General features: G+C 47.2%; 1 long non-coding RNA gene across 1 annotated transcript; it reads left to right on the plus strand.

The window, feature by feature from the left end:
* Positions 1 to 5,547: 5,547 nt before the first annotated feature.
* On the plus strand, positions 5,548 to 15,751 carry LOC126068560 (uncharacterized). Its single transcript, XR_007515735.1, has 3 exons — positions 5,548 to 5,707; positions 14,996 to 15,174; positions 15,528 to 15,751. It is a non-coding gene; the product is annotated as an uncharacterized LOC126068560 (long non-coding RNA).
* Positions 15,752 to 16,180: the final 429 nt, after the last annotated feature.

Raw genomic sequence — 16,180 nt, forward strand, 5'->3', positions numbered from 1 at the left:
CCTTTTCCTTATATACTTTCCCCAGGAATTGCTTGCAAAAATCAGCCTGAGGAGATCAAGCAGGCAGCTGGGAGGTGTGGGGAGGAGATGAGGAAAGACCCCAGGAGAAGGGTCTTTTCAGAGAGGCCTAAATTAGGACACAGAGCTAGAGCCCTGGAGTGTCCTAACCGGCTGACCATCGCATGGCTCCCCCAAGTGTGTCAGAGTAGAGCAGCGCTCCATGGGGTTTTCCGAGGCTGGTTTTTCAGAGGTAGATTGCCAGGCCTTTCTTCTGAGGTACCTCTGGGTGGACTTAAACGTGAACCTTTCAGTTAACGTGTTAACCACTTTCCCCACTCAGGGATTCCTAAAAACCAGTTGACTCCAACTCACGGTGCCCCCATGTGTGTCAGAGTAGAACTTCATCGGGTTTCCGGTGGACAATTTTTCGGAAGTAGATCTCCAGGCCTTTCTTCCAAGGTGCCTCTGGGCAGACTGGAACCTCCACCCTTTCAGTCAGCAGCCAAGTGTATTGAAGGTGTGCACTACCCCACCCCTCCCCTCCCACCCCTCCACCCAACCCTGTGCCAGGGGCATAGAGGAACGTTGAATTACAGCTACACTGTCAAGGCCCTGTCTTTATCTCAGGGGACCCTGGAAGTCTGGTCTTTGACTCTTGGGTACTGTGAGATTTAGGATCTATCTGCTTGCTGTTTAAAGTCCGAAACCCCGCAGGTTACCCCCAGGGGTCCAGGGGTCAGCTTCTTTCCCGGTGGTTTACAGGTTTGCAACTGGGTTAACCGGTTAGGCAGGGTTATTCAGTAGCCAGAAGGGTGTGAACCCCTCCCCCCTCCACACACACCCTGACACTTTGGGAACAGCTGCTTTGAGCTCCCCGAAGCCCAGGATCTCAGATCTTGGTGGCTCAATTCATGTGTAAAGAGGGGCCTGGGAGCTTGGAAGGGGTGTCTGTGGGCCCCCAGAGCTGGTCGCTCGCTCTCTTTCCTACTCTCTTTGTCTGTCTCTGCTGTCCCCATCAGGCGCTCTCTTTCATACTCTCTGTTTTTCTCCCACCCTCTTTCTCTCCTGCCGTGTCTCCACCTCTCATTTGCTCTCTCTCATACTCCCTCTCTCTGTCTCTGTTTGTTTGTCTCTGCCTTCTTCCCCCGTCTCTCTCTCTCTGCCTCTCCCTGTATCTCTCACTGTAGCAAACGCTTCCTCTAAAAATGAAGTGCTGTGGTGCCTGTCTCCCTCTCTGCTGCCCTGCCCTGTCTCCGCCCCCCGCCGCCCCGTCTCTCTCTCTCCCCCTCTGTCCATGTCTCTCTCTCTCTTCCTTTCCCCCCTCTCTGTCTCTCTCTTTTCCTGCCTCTCTTTCTTTCTCCCGGTCTCTCCCCCTCTATCCCTGTCTCTCTCTCTCCCTCTGCCCCCTCCCTGTGTGTGTCTCTCTCTCTCTCTCGCCCTGTCTCTCTGTCCCTCTCTTTTCTTGTCTCCTCCTCTCTCTCCCTCTTCCTCCCTTTCCCCTCTTCCTGTCTCTCCCCTGTCTCCCTGTCCCTCTCTCTCTCCGTCTCTACCTGTCACTCTCCACTTCCTGTCTCCCCGTCTCTCCCCGTCCCTCTTTCCCTCTCTCTCCGCCCCTCCCCCACCCTGTCTCCCTCTCTCTCTTTCTCACTCCCCCACCCCGTCTCTCTCCCCCCTCTACCTGTCACTCTCTCCCCTTCCTCTCTCCCCGTCTCTCCCCCTCTCCCTGTCCCTCTCTTTCCCTCTCTCTGCCGTTCCCCCCACCCCGTCTCCCTCTCTCTCACTCTCTCCCCCACCCCGTCTCTCTCCCCCCCACCTGTCACTCTCTCCCCTTCCTGTCTCCCCGTCTCTCCCCCTCTCCCAGTCCCTCTCTTTCCCTCTCTCTGCCCTTCCCCCCACCCCGTCTCCCTCTCTCTTTCTCACTCTCTCCCCCACCCCGTCTCTCTCTCCCCCACCTGTCACTCTCTCCCCTTCCTGTCTCCCCATCTCTCCCCCCTCCCTGTCCCTCTCTTTCCCTCTCTCTCTGCCCCTCCCCCACCCCGTCTCCCTCTCTCTCACTCTCTCCCCCACCCCGTCTCTCTCCCCCCAACCTGTCACTCTCTCCCCTTCCTGTCTCCCCGTCTCTCTCCCTGTCCCTCTCTTTCCCTCTCTCTGCCCTTCCCCCCACCCTGTCTCCCTCTCTCTCACTCTCTCCCCCACCCCGTCTCTCTCTCCCCCTCTACCTGTCACTCTCCCCTTCCTGTCTCCCCATCTCTCCCCCTCTCCCTGTCCCTCTCTCTGCCCCTCCCCCCACCCCATCTCCCTCTCTCTCTTTCTCACTCTCTCCCCCTCTGTATACCACAGCTTCCTGTAAAAATGAAGCTCTGCAGTTGCCTTTGTTTTGTGGAGTCTGGTGAGTGATTTCAAACATCCAAACTGAGGACATCTTTGCAGAGGGGACACCTCTGAGACCCTAATACTCCCCAGCATGTTTTCTCCTTTTCAGACTGGGTGACTGAGAGCTTGACAAAACTAATGCCACGATGAACCTACAAGTTCTCCTTCCTCTGTCTGTTCCTTCGCATACCTCTGTTAATGACTTCGTTTTGACCTAATGCTAATGATTTCAACCCCGCACCCCGCCATGGAGATCCGAGGTGTCTGACATGTATATCTTTAGCCTAATAAAAGAGATGTCCGGGCCTGTACCTCTTTAGTCTGGTAGAGAGTCTTTTGTCACTATCTTGTAGTGAATAACCCCTCCAGCCAGGCCATCTGCAGACTACAAAGACCCTTTTAACCCTTTTAAGATTCTATATAAGTTGCTCATTGGGACTCCATAGAGACAGGCTGTGTTGCTGCGTGTTCCCGAAGAGGTATGCATCTCTAAATGAACCTTCTCACTCTTTCTGACTTGAAGTACGTTTCATTGGCTTGACTGCTCCAGGGCACGGACCCTAAATGGGTTATACCTTAGTCAGCTCTGGCTGCCCGGTATTTGTGGCCATTAAAAATCCAATTGAGTGTGTCATTGTTCAGGGCAGCACTACTCAAAACAGCCAAAAGGTGGAAGCAGCCTGTGTGTCCATCAGCAGATGATAAATAAAATGTGGTCCTTCTGAAACAGGGTGCTCAGCCATATTGAAAACCCCAATCAACACCCCTTCCCCCCTCTTTCTCTTGCTAACCACAAGCTTGTTTTGAGCAGGAAGTTGCAGCAGGTAGTGGTTCGGTGCACTGACTGGCCCTAGTTATACCTTGAGGCATGTACAGATTGAAATCACATCCTTCAACTGACCCCCCAAAAATAGGCACGGGAGGGCTAAAGGCAGAAAATTCCAGGTACCAAACCCAACCCCCTGACGCCATTGGAAACAAAAAGCTCCCCAGCTCCTTTAGTCAGCGAGCATGTGGCCTTAAGGTCGGTCACTGGACCCCACTGGCTCCTTGTATGCGCAGACAGTAAACTTGCCACTTTCTGTTTCCCTTGCAATCAGCGTCCGTCTTATTTCAATCGGCTGTTTTTTTTAATAAGACAGGACAAGAACCCACGTGGTGGTCGTCACCCCTAACTCATGGCGCCCCCATGTGTGTCAGAGTAGAACTGTGCTCCGTAGGGTTCTCAATGGCTGATTTTTTGGAAGGAGATCGCCAGGCCTTTTTTCTGAGGCACCTCTGGGTAAACTCGAACCTCCAGTCTTTTGGTCGGCAGCCAAAAACATTCACTGTTTTTGCCACTGGGGGGCTCCATAGATATACAGTGGAATATTATTTAGCCATGAAGAGGAATGGTACCAGGTACAAGTTGGGTGAACTTCGAAGACATCATGTTGTGTGAAGTGTAAGTCCGACACAAAAGACCACTTACATGAAGTGTCCAACAGAAGCAAATCCACAGAGACAGAAAGAAGTGACCAGGGGCTGGGGGGAGGGGAGGATGCGGAGGTATAGCCTAAGGGGCACAGAAGTTCTGTTTGGAGACGGCGGTGATGGTTGTACAGCGTGGTAAATATAATTATTGCCCCTGAATTGTACATTTTAAAACAGCTTTTGCCGCAGTAACGGGGGAAAAAAAATTGAAAGTCCAACAAACGGCGGGGGCACGGTTGGATGTTCACGTAAGAGAAGGCCAAGGTAGACCCCAGTCTCACAGGCACAAAGATGAACTCCAAATCGATAAAAAGGAGCCTTTGGCTGGGGGTGCTGAGCTTGTGTTAAGGGTGATGGAAAATTTTGGAAATGGGTAGTGCTCATGCTTGAACGACATGGTAGACATGCCTTTGAGCTGACCCCAATGCATGGCGGCGCTGTGTATATCAGAGTAGAACTGCGCTCCATAGGGGTTTTTCACTGGTGACTTTTCAGTAGTTCACCAGGCCTATCTTATGAGGCATCTCTGGGTGGACTTGAACCTCCAACCATTCAGTTAGCAGCCAAGTGCTCAACCTTTTGCACCACCCAGGGACTCCAAGTTTGTCCCAAGCACAGCTCTACTCTGACACACGTGGGGTCACCATGAATCGGCATTGACTCAACAGTAACTCGTTTAAGCACAGGAAATGATGGCCAGGCCAGTTCCTCAATTTCACTCTGTAATTGTTAGGTAAAAAAAAAAAGTTGTAAATACTCCATACCACCTGCTGTGGATCAAAGTGTGTTCTCCAAAAATGGGTGTCAACTTGGCTAGGCCATGATTCCCAGGATTGTGTGACTGTCCACCATTTTTGTGACCTGATGCAGTTTTCCTATGTGTTGTAAATCCTACACGCTCTTTGGAAACTCTATGGGGCAGCTCTACTCTGTCCTATAGGGTCGCTATGAGTCGGAATAGGCTCAAGGGCACTGGGATGATGTTACTGATGTGGGATTACAGTCAATTATGTTCATGATGCGGGTTTAATCTCCAAGATTAAATTGTGTCTTGAGTCAATCTCTTTTGAGATACAAAAGAGAGAATTGAGCAGAAAAACAGGGGCACCTCATACTGTAACGGAACGAGGGTTCTTGTCCTGTACTATTAAAAAAAAAAAATTTTTTTTTTTTTTTTTAGCCAATCAAAATAAGACAGATGCCACACCACCAGTTTGCAAGGGAAACGGAAATTTATTGTCTGCGCAGACAAGGAGCAATGTGGGGTCTAGTGACCTTACAGCCACGTGCCCTCCGTCTAAGGGGGCTGGGGAGCTTCTTGTTTTCAGTGGCTTCGGGGGTTCGGTTTGGCACCCAGAACTCTCCACCCTTAGCCCTCCCATGCCCATACTTGGGGGTCCGGGTATTAAATCATTTTCCATCAGATGTGTGTGTGGTGGGTCCCCTCTCTTCTAAAATCATGGGCTGGGATATACCGGTCTTTCCAGTGACAGTCGGGTCCGGGGTGGGTTGAAGGACGTGATCTCTTACATCTGCGTGTGCTTCAAGGCGTAGCTCGGGCTAGTTCAGTGGATGGAGCCACTACCTGCTACGACTTCCTGAAAAATATTGCTCAAAACAAGCTTGTGGTTAGCAAGACAAAGAAAGGCGGGGAGGGGAGGGGTGTTAATTGGGGTTTCCAATACCATCAATAAAGTAGTACCAGCAGCAGAGCAAGTCCTTTGGACTCAAGTTTCCTATACTGAGAAGCTTCCAGAACAGGGGGAGATTGACGACAAGGACGTTCCCCCAGAGCCAACAGAGAGAGAAAGCCTTGCACTGGAGCTGACGCCCTGAATTTGGACTTCTAGCCTCCTAGACCGTGAGAGAATAAATTTCTTTTTGTTAAAGCCACCCACTTGTGATATTTCTGTTATAGCAGCACTAGATAACGAAAACAATGATGTTAATGAGGCAGGATTGGAGGCAGTTATGCTAACAAGGCAGGATACAATCTGCACAATTAGGTTGTATCTTGAGTCACTCCCTTTTAGCAGCACCAAGGTAACTAAGACACTGGATTTAAGATACACGAATTGCCCTGTAACCAAGGTCTCATGAACATAAAAGAGAAGAAAGCAATTCTTCAGGGTGTGAAGCACTTAGGTGCGTCCCTTTCTAGTTGTAAAGAAAAAATATTACAAGGTTTAGTAAAGCAAAAAGAAAATTTTATTCGGCATATATTCAAAAAGGCAAAAGTGGGAAGCAGACAAGCACGCTGCCACAGTCACGTCTGCCCCAGTCCAGAGAACATTACGGAGTCATCAGAATCTATTAAAATTACAAATGGGCAAAACCATCGAAAGCTTCACCTTTTCACAGATTGGCTGGAAACTGTCATCCTACATTTTGAATTGTCTTTCTTACCTTTTTTTTTTTTCTTTCTTACCATCATTGATGCAGGTTTCAGTAACAGTCAGAAGGGTCTTCGTTAGGCCAACATATTTTCCATTCACTAAATGCTAACAGAAAAAGATGAGTGGAAAGTCTCTTGTGTTCTGTTTGATTGGCTTATGTGAAAGTTTCCCTAAAAGATCTTTTCCAAGATTGTCCTAGTTATTGTCTTTGTATCTCAGGGCCCAATTGATATGTTCTTGTGAGTCCTTGTGTGTCCTTGTAAGTCCTTATGAGTCCATCTCCAGCTGGTCACATTCTCTATGCCCAAGGACAGGGAATAATGGCTCCAATATTATTTCCTAAGTCACATTAAAAGGCTCGAAAGAAAAGAGTTGCCTTTTGGCCTTGTGAATAAGCTGCAAAAGAAAATTCTCTTTAATTGAGGCAAGACACACTCGTCTGTCCCCCACTGGGATATTTTTTGTCTGTGAAAAACTTGGAGCCAGCCAAATTCCATTATTCAGCCTCATATTTTGATACATAACACTGTCTTCAGGAGCCCTGGTGGCGCAGTGGTTAAAGGGTTCGGCTGGTAACTGAAGTCTCAGCAGTTCAAACCCACCGTCCACTCTTCGGTAGAAAGATGTGGCAGTCTGCTTCCACAAAGATGACAGACTTGAAAATCCTGTGGGGCAGTTCTATTCTGTCCTATAGGGTTGCTGTGAGTCAGAATTGACTCAACGGCAACGGGTTTGGTATTTTTGGTTTAACGTGGTTGTCAGCTATGGGTAGATGGTCTTCCTTGGAGGTGATAGATATTATCCTATCACTGAGAGCGTCATACTTAAGGGTAGATCTTGAAATGTTCTTTTTGACAATGAACGCAATGCCATCCCTCTTCAATCTGTCATTCCTGGTGTAGTAGACTGCTGGCCCATTGCCCTGGAGCAGTCAAGCAATGAATCGTACTCCAAGTCAGAAACAGAGACAGTTTTTTTAGGAAGTGACACAAACGGACAGTCCAGCGGCAACACAGGCTGTCTTTATGGAGCCCTGAAAGGCAATTTCACATTAGAGCTTATATATGGCTGTTACAACAGTTAGAAGTGTCCTTTTGGCACGTAGCCCACAGATGGCATGGTGAGATCGGTTATTCTTTACAAGATAATTACAAGAGACTATCAGACTGAAGAGATACATGCGGGACCGACATCTCTCTGTCAGGCTTAAGATAAACATGCCAGACATCTGGGCTCTGATCTCCACGTGGGGGGTTGTAAGTCACAGGTGGCTGGACAGAACAAAACAAAGTCATTAGGAAAAGTATGCAGAAAGGAGAAGGCAGGCAGAAAAAACCTTATAGGTTCATCATGGTGCTAGTTATGTCAAGCTCTCAATTGTCCATTTTGAAAAGGAGAAAACACGTTGCACAGTATTAGGGTCACATAGACCATATGATGGTCGGATTCAACATGGCCAATACCAGTCCATTTCAGCTCACTCATGCCTGCGATATGGATCTTTATGTGTTCCACATATTTTGGACATGTTACCAGGAGAGTAACATGGAGAGTTACCAGGAGAGACGGCAGTGGGTGGTACCAGGAGAGACCAGACCCTAGAGAAGAACCTCATACTTGGTAATAAGGTAGAGCATGAGCAAAAATGAGGAATACCCTTGACGAGGTGAATTGACACAGTAGTTCCAAGAATGGTCTCAAGCATAGCAACGATTGTGAGGATGGCGCATGACCGGGCAATGTTTCATTCTGTTGGACGTAGGGTTGCTCTGAGTTGGAACTGACTTGGCGGCACCTGACAACCACATGGGTAGATATTCTCCTACATGCCTTGTACCTAAACACTTACAGGTGTGCAGTTGTGAGGTTGGCTTTCTGAATAGCCTCACAATAGGTGATGCAAATGGCTAAGGACTCAACTACTAGCCCTAACGTTAGAGGTTCCAGTCCACCCAGAGGCACCTCGGAAGAAAGGCCTGGCAACTTACTTCTGAAAGGTCATAGCCTTGAAAACCCTATGGATCCCAGTTTTATTCTGGCACACGTGGGTCCATGAGTCGGAATCAACTGGATAGCAACTAGGACAGGTGTACTGCTCTGGGTGGAGGGGCGAGGAACTCTCTGCTACTCTCCCTGTGAGCACGTGGCCCCTTTCCTGCCCTGCCCATTGCAGGTGGGGACAGGTGAGAACAGGTGAGTCTCTGTTCCTTCCCTTCTACCTGTGCCCTCTGGCACCTTCCTCTGGCTGCCCCAGGAAGAGGGTGGAGGAGGTAGTCTGCCTCTCCTCCTTCCTCACCCTCTGATTTCATCTCCTACACAGCCCGGTCCACTGGAAAGGCGACACCGAATCTGGAAACCGAGTTTGCCGCAAGATGAGGTTAGAGTTTGTTTCATGACTCCCTCCCTTATCAGGGAGGTGGTGAGGACTTGCTTAAAATGATTCAATACCGTGATTTCACAAGCAGACAGCCTTGAGGACAAAGTCCTGTCTCTATTGCTCTTTGGACAAATTAAACTCAACTTCAGTTGACTCTGGAGCCCTGGTGGCATAGTGGTTAAGTGCTATGGCTACTAACCAAAAGGTCGGCAGTTCGAATCTACCAGGCACTCCTTGGAAACTCTATGGGCCAGTTCTGCCTTGTCCTATAGGGTCACTATGAGTCACTATGAGTCGACTCAATGGCAATGAGTTTTTTCAGTCAATTGTAGGGTACTGCAACTGCACTTTTAATCTTTTTTTTTCTTAGCTTATTTTGAGATCATTGTGGATTCATATGCAGATACAAGACAAGATACAGAGAGATCCCATGTACGCTTCACCCAGCTTCCCCCAATGGTAACATGGAGCAAAACTAGAGTGCAGTGTCACAACCAGGATTTTGACTTTGATACAACCACTGATCTTTATCAGATTTCCCCAGTTTTATTTGTACCCTCCTTTGTGTGTGTGTGTATTTAGCTCTATCCAAAATGTTTGCACGTATAGGTTCCTGAGACCACCCCCACAGTCAAGACCCAGAACAGTTTGATCAACAGGCCCCCCTGAGCCACACGTTTATAACCGCAACCTCCTCTTCTCCAACCCCGGAAACCACTAACCTGTTCCCCATTTGTATAATTTTGACGTTTCAAGAAGCAACTGCCATTTCTATAGGTCGAATATGATCCAATAGTTGCAGGCTCGGATGGTGCAGGGTAACCTACGTTGGCAATACTAGTAACGCCCAGATGCAAAGGCTGGAAAAATTTTATGAGCCGATGCAGCTACAGTATCTGCTCAGGTGGGAGCTCCAATGAAGCTTTTGGAAATAATCATAAAAATGGCAAACCACTGACCCTCAGACAAATACAGTAGAACAAGATTTATTGATCTGATAGGTTTTAAATAAGTAGTGACCACTAAACCCGTTGCTGTTGAGTTGATTCTGACTCATAGTGACCCAATAGGACAGAATAGAACTGCCCCACAGGGTTTCCAAGGAGCAGGGGGTGGAATCAAAATACCAACCTTTTGGTTAGCAGCCGAGCTCTTAACCACTGTGCCATCAGGACTCCAATGACCTCTAAAAAAACTTGTTGCCATTAAGTCAATTTTGATTCCAACTCATAGAAACCGTATAAAAAACCCAAAAAATCAAACCCACTGCCGTCGAGTCGATTCCGACTCATAGCGACCCTGTAGGACAGAATAGAACTGCCCCATAGAGTTTCCAAGGAGCACCTGGCGGACTTGAACTGCTGACTGTTTGGTTAACAGCCACAGCTAGGGCAGAGTAAAATTGCCCCCATAGAATTACGGTGTTGGCAAAGAATGTTGACTATACCATGGACTGCCAAAAGAATGGACAAATCTGTCTTGGAGCAAGTACAGCCAGAATGCTCCTTAGAAGAAAGGATGGTGAGACTTCATCTCACTTACTTTGAACAGGTTATCAGGACACGTTATCTAATTTACCAAGCACGATGTCCTTCTCCAGGGACTAGTCCCTCCTGATAACATGTCCAAAGTACATGAGATGAAGTCTCTCCATTCTTGCTTCTGAGGAGCATTCTGGCTGTACTTTGGAAAAGTAGAGGGTCAGCAAAAAAGAGGAAGGCCCTCAATAAAATGGATTGGCACAGTAGGTGCAATGATGGGCTCAAGCATAGCAATGATTGTGAGGATGGCACAGGACCAGGCAGAGTTTCATTCTGTTATACATAGGGTCACTGTGAGTCTGAACCGACTCAACAGAACGCAGAAATAACCTGCCAGTGGGGAACGTTGAGTTCTCACTGATAATAATATAAAATCCATCTTTAAAGCCATCCTTTCTCACCAAAATATAAGGTACCGATAAGCCAGTGAGTCCCCAAAAAGATCAAAGAAGAATATTCCCAACGGATAAATGATGTGAAATTCCGACAACTGGGTCTTGTATTGGACGTTCAAGTCCACCCAGGCACCTTGGAAGAAAGGCCTGGAAATCTACTTCCAAAAGATCAGCCACTGAAAACTCTGTGGAGCAAAGTTCTACTCAGACACAACAGTGGGTCTCCATGAGTCAGAGTTGACTCAATGGTAACTGCTTGGTTAGTCAATGATTCAGGTAGCAAACTTCTGTTCCTCGTTGTCTTAATTTATCTAGTGCTACTATAACAGAAACACCACAAGTGGATGGCTTTAACAAACAGAAGTTTATTCCCTCACCATCTAGAAGGCTAGAAGTCCAAATTCAGGACGCCAGCTCCAGGGGAAGGCTTTCTCTCTCTGTCAGCTCTGGGGGAAGGTCCTTGTCATCAATATTCTCCTGGTCTAAGAGCTTCTCCACACAGGAACCCCAGGTCCAAAGGGTGTGCTTTACTTCTGGCACTACTTTCTTGGTGGGATGACATCCCTCTGTCTCTCTGCTTGCTTCTCTCTTTTACCATCTCAAAAGAGATTGACTTAAAACACAGTCTAATCTTGTAACTTGAGTCCTGCCTCATTAACATAACTGCTGATAATCTCACCTAATGAACATCATAGAGGTAGGATTTACAACACATAGGAAAATCACATCAGATAACAAAATGTTGGATAATCACACAATACCGAGAATCATGGCCCAGTCAAGTTGACACACATAATTTTTTGGAGACAATTCAATCCATAATGCTCATCCTTCCCTCTAACTGCTTGCTATATTTCACAACTTTCTGCCTCATAGAGTAGGTGTATGGCTAGTAGAGTGATTCTGGAGTCCCTGGGTGGTGTAAACGATTCAATGCTCAGCTGCTAACCAAAAGGTTGGAAATTTCAATGTGTCCAAAGTCACCTCAGAACAAAGTTGTAGCAGTCTACTTTTGAAAAATCAGTCATTGAAAACCCTGTGGGCCTCAGTTATACTCTGATGCACATGGGGCCATGAGTCAGAGTTGACTTGATGACAGCAGGTTGGTGGTTGGTTGGTGGGTGGGCAGGTGGGTGGGTGGGCAGTTAGTGCTTTGTTTGATTGGTTGGTTGGTTGTTCATTGTTGGTTGGTTCATTGGTTACTTGGTCGTTGGTTGGTTGGTTGGTTGATTAGTAGGTTGGTTGGTGGGCTGTTGGTTATTGGTTGCTTGGTTGGTTGTTGGTTGGTTGTTGGATGGTTGTTGGCTGGTTCGTGGTTGGTTCGTTGGTTCGTGGTTGGTTGGCTTGTTGGTTAGCTGTTGGTTGGTTGTTGGCCAGTTGCTGGTTGGTTGGCTGGCTGTTGGTTGTTGGTTGGTTGTCGTTTGGTTCATGGTTGGTTGGTTGGTTGGTTTGTGGTTGGTTGGCTGTTGGTTGGTCCATGGTTGGTTGGTTGGTGGTTGGTTGGTGGTTGGTTGGTTGTTTCATTGGTTGTTGGTTGGTTGGTGGGTGGGTGATTGGTTGGTTGGTGGTTCGTTGGTTAGCTGGTTGATTGTTGGTTGGTTGTTGGCTGTTGGCTGTTGGTTGGTTGGTTGGTTCCTGGTTGGTTGGTTGGCAGTTGGTTGGTGGTTCGCTGGTTGGTTGTTGATTGGTTGGTTTGTGGTTGGTTGGTTGGCTGTTGGTTGGTTGTTGGCTGTTCATTGGTTGGTTGTTTGTTTGGTTTGTGGTTGATTCCTGGTTGGTTAGTTGGTTCCTGGTTTGTTGGTTGGTTGGTTGGTTGGCTGGTTGGTAGTTCATTGGTTGGTTGTTGGTTTGTTGGTTGGTCAGTTGGTTGGTGGCTGGTAGGTTGGTGGTTGGTTGGTTCATTGTTTTTTGGTTGGTTGTTGGTTGGTTGGTTGGTTGGCTAGTTGGGCTTGTATTTGGCTGGGCTTAGCAAAGGGAAAAGAGGAGGTGATGAAAACAGATGCCTTAGTAGGGAAGGTGGAGCTTTCCATTGCCAAATGGATCACAGAATTTGTACCCAGGCTCCTTTCCATAAAACAGCAGATGTCTACCGGCCACGCACACGTTGCAAGACAAAAACAATGAGAGTGGATGTTTAAGTATGAAAATGCATATCCTTTCAGGGGCAATTTCATGAACTCAACCAGGTCATTTTCCTTGTGGTGTTGATTCATTTATTGCTTGCCCATGAAAAAACCATCTTGAAGTGCCTCTTGGTTACACCACAGGGCTCTGTGCTGGATGTGGAGCAGTGGAAATCTCAAAAAGGTGAATGCACATGCCCAACTCCAGGGAGCAGAGAGTCACCTCACTCTGCCTACTCCCTCTGCTGTGCACAAAACACTCAAGCCCTGGAAGCTCAGAGTCAGTGCTAGCGACCTCAGTGAGTTCTGTCATTGGTGAGGAGTCAGCTGGCAGAACTACTCACACACACACACAATAATGCATGCTTACTATGAGACATAATAAATTTCTCTAATAGTCAAAATAATACTTTACAAAGTTTTTAGAACAGATCTAGGTGATTCTTGGCTCATCGGTGGTAAAACAAACGAGTGTTTCTCAACCTTGGCACAACTGTCAAATTGGAGCAAGAGAATGCTTAGTTGTGGGGGGCTCTCTTGCATTGGGTAGGGGGTTGAGCAACAGCTCTACTCATAAGATGCAAGCAGCCTACCTAGTGTTGTTGTTCTTGTTGTCACTGAGTCTATTCCAACTCATGGTGACCTCATGTGTGCAGAGTAGAACTGTGCTCCATAGGGTTTTCAAGGCTGCAGCCTTCAGAAGTAGATCACAAGGCCTTTCTTCTGAGGCATCTTTGGGTGGCTTCCAACCTCCAATCTTTCAGCTAGGAGTCCCATGCATAGCCATTTATGCAACCCAGGGTGCACACTGCCAGGCTCACCCTCACCCAACAGAGCAGCAGGCCCCCATCCAGGACTGAATCACCAGCTGAGGGTTCAGATGTGTGGGAGCTGGGCTGAAGCGTGGGTGGGGAGGGGCAGAGAGGGGCCCTTGCACCCAGGTGGAAGTCCCAGGGGGTACCAGATGAGGCCTGGAGTGACATTCCAAGGTACCAAGAGTATCAAAGGCACCTGACTGAGACAGTTGGACAAGAAGCAGGGAAGTGTTTCTGCTGACATGTTACAGCTGTCAATGTCTGTTCATCTTGAAATTGGGGGGCCCAACTTAGAGATTGCCTCTGGGCACTAGTTACCCTTGCTACACCCTGAACCTCATCACCAAGTCGTGGCAATGAAAAATATTTCCAAACCCTTTGCCATCAAGTCAATTCTGCTGCATGGGACCCTACAGGATGGAGTAGAACTGCCCCCATAGGGTTTCCAAAGAGCAGCTGGTGGATTCAAACTGTCAGCCTTTTGGTTAGCAGCCAAGCTCTTAACCACGGCACCACCAGGGCTCCAAAACGTATCTCCAGTTATTGCCAAATGTCTCCTTTGTACAGGATCATTTCCAGCTTAGACCCATGACCTTAGATCACTTTGTCTCTGAGCTCATAAATACTGAAAATGATACGGACTAATAATATATCAAAGTATGTAGACCATGCCTGGCATAAGGCAAGTTATCAATAAATATTTATTGTTATTACAAAGGAAGTCTACTTAAGAGAAGTCCCTGGATGGTACCTGCACAGGATCAGATGCAAGTATACATGGGACCTTCCTGATGCTGGTGGTGGAATAAAGATATTGTGGTTATAGTGGCCATCTAAGATGCATCAGTTGGTCCCAACCCACTTGGAGCAAAGGAGAGTGAAGAACACCAAAGACACAAGGAAAATATTAGCCCAAGAGACAAAAGGGCCACATAAACCAGAGACTCCATCAGCCTGAGACCAGAAGAACTAGATGGTGCCCAGCTACCAGCAATGACTATCCTGACAGGGAACACAACAGAGTCCCTGACAGAGCAGGAGAAACGTGTAGAGCAGAACTCAAATTCACATAAAAGGACCAGACTTAATGGTCTGACTGAGACTGGAGGCACCCCCGAAGTCATGGCCCCCAGACGCTCTGTTAACTCAGAACTAAAATCATTCCCAAAACTCAGTCTTCAGACAAGATTAGACTGTACTATAAAACATAAAATAATGCTCACAAAGAGTGTGCGTCTTAGTTAAAGCAGATACATGAGACAAAATGGGTAGCTCATGTCCGGAGGAAGAATGAGAAGGCAGGAAGGGACAGGAAACCTGAGGTGGAAAGGGGAAGTGTGCTGTCACGTTATAGGGATTGCAACCAGTGTCACATAACAATACCTGTGTAAATTTTTATATGAGAAGTTAACGTGAGCTGTAAACTTTCACCTAAAGCACAATTAAAAAAAATAAATAAAGACATTGTGGTTATGTAGGTCGGTTTTTTTTTTTTTTTTTAGGTCAAATCTTTGTGATTATGAGAATTAAGCATAGATACTACAGAGTTCTTATAAGGTGGACCAGAATCTAAGACCTGGGACAGAAGAGTGAAAACCCATGAATCCTGAAGAGGGGAAGGACGATGCACGGAGTAATTAAAACTACAGTGTGCGACCATATCCCTAAATGCTGGATCCAGGTAGAAAAGACAACCTGTGCTCCACGGGGATACTCGTGGAAATTCAGGAAAAGGGAAACCACAGCAGCCCAGAGAGCCTCCCAACTCGCTATCCTCTGTTGTCAGTTCTTAAGCCCATGAGGAGTACTTTAGGGATGAAGATAGTGTTGACCCCAATATCACCCAGCATGTTTTCTCCTTTTTCAAAATGGGCAGCTGAGAGCTTAACATAACCAAGGCCATGATAAACCTATAAGTTGTTCTAACTCTGCCTGCCTCCTCACATACCTCTGTTAATGACTTTGTTTCCACCAAATGTTAATGACTTTGTTCTGTGTTTTAAACTGATGCAAATAACCTTTTGTTCTATCTAGACTACCTGTGGCATACAACCCCCACAGGAAAGTTGGAGCCCAGGTATCCGATATGTATGTCTTCAGCCTAGTAAAGAAATGTCTGACAGGGGACAACGAAGACACCTGTAACCCTTGTAAGATTCTCTATAAGCTCTAATGTAAAACTGCTCTTTGGGACTCCATAGAGACAGCCTGTGTTGCTGCTGGGTCCCTGGTGATGTATTCATCTCACTCTTTCTGGCTTGAAGTATGTTTCATTGGCTTGACTGCTCCAGGGCATGGACCCTAATCGGGTAACAATAGTAAAGATAGTAGAGGACAGAATTGACTCATCTTGGAAATGGGAAAATTGAGCTTCAGAAACTTGCCTGAGTTTCTCCAGGTTCTTTCTAGTTCTTCATGAGTGAGGTCAGATAACCTGTAATTTATACAAAGACCCTCACCAAAATGGGAAGCAGAAATGGGAAACAAACAGGCTGAACATGGGAGAGGAGGACTCAATTCCAGAAAATTAAAAGGTCTCTTCAAACTACCTAAGGTCCTCCATCCACTGATGAATGTGCACTTGGTTGCTCCTCTTCCCACCTACCACCCTGCCCCATCCACCTCCAAACCAAGACACATGTTGGCAAGAAGGACCTTTCCTGATTTTAGAAGGAGGCTCCTTCCTC

Source organism: Elephas maximus, chromosome X (genome assembly GCF_024166365.1).
Source record: "Elephas maximus indicus isolate mEleMax1 chromosome X, mEleMax1 primary haplotype, whole genome shotgun sequence".
NCBI classification, from domain to species: domain Eukaryota; kingdom Metazoa; phylum Chordata; class Mammalia; order Proboscidea; family Elephantidae; genus Elephas; species Elephas maximus.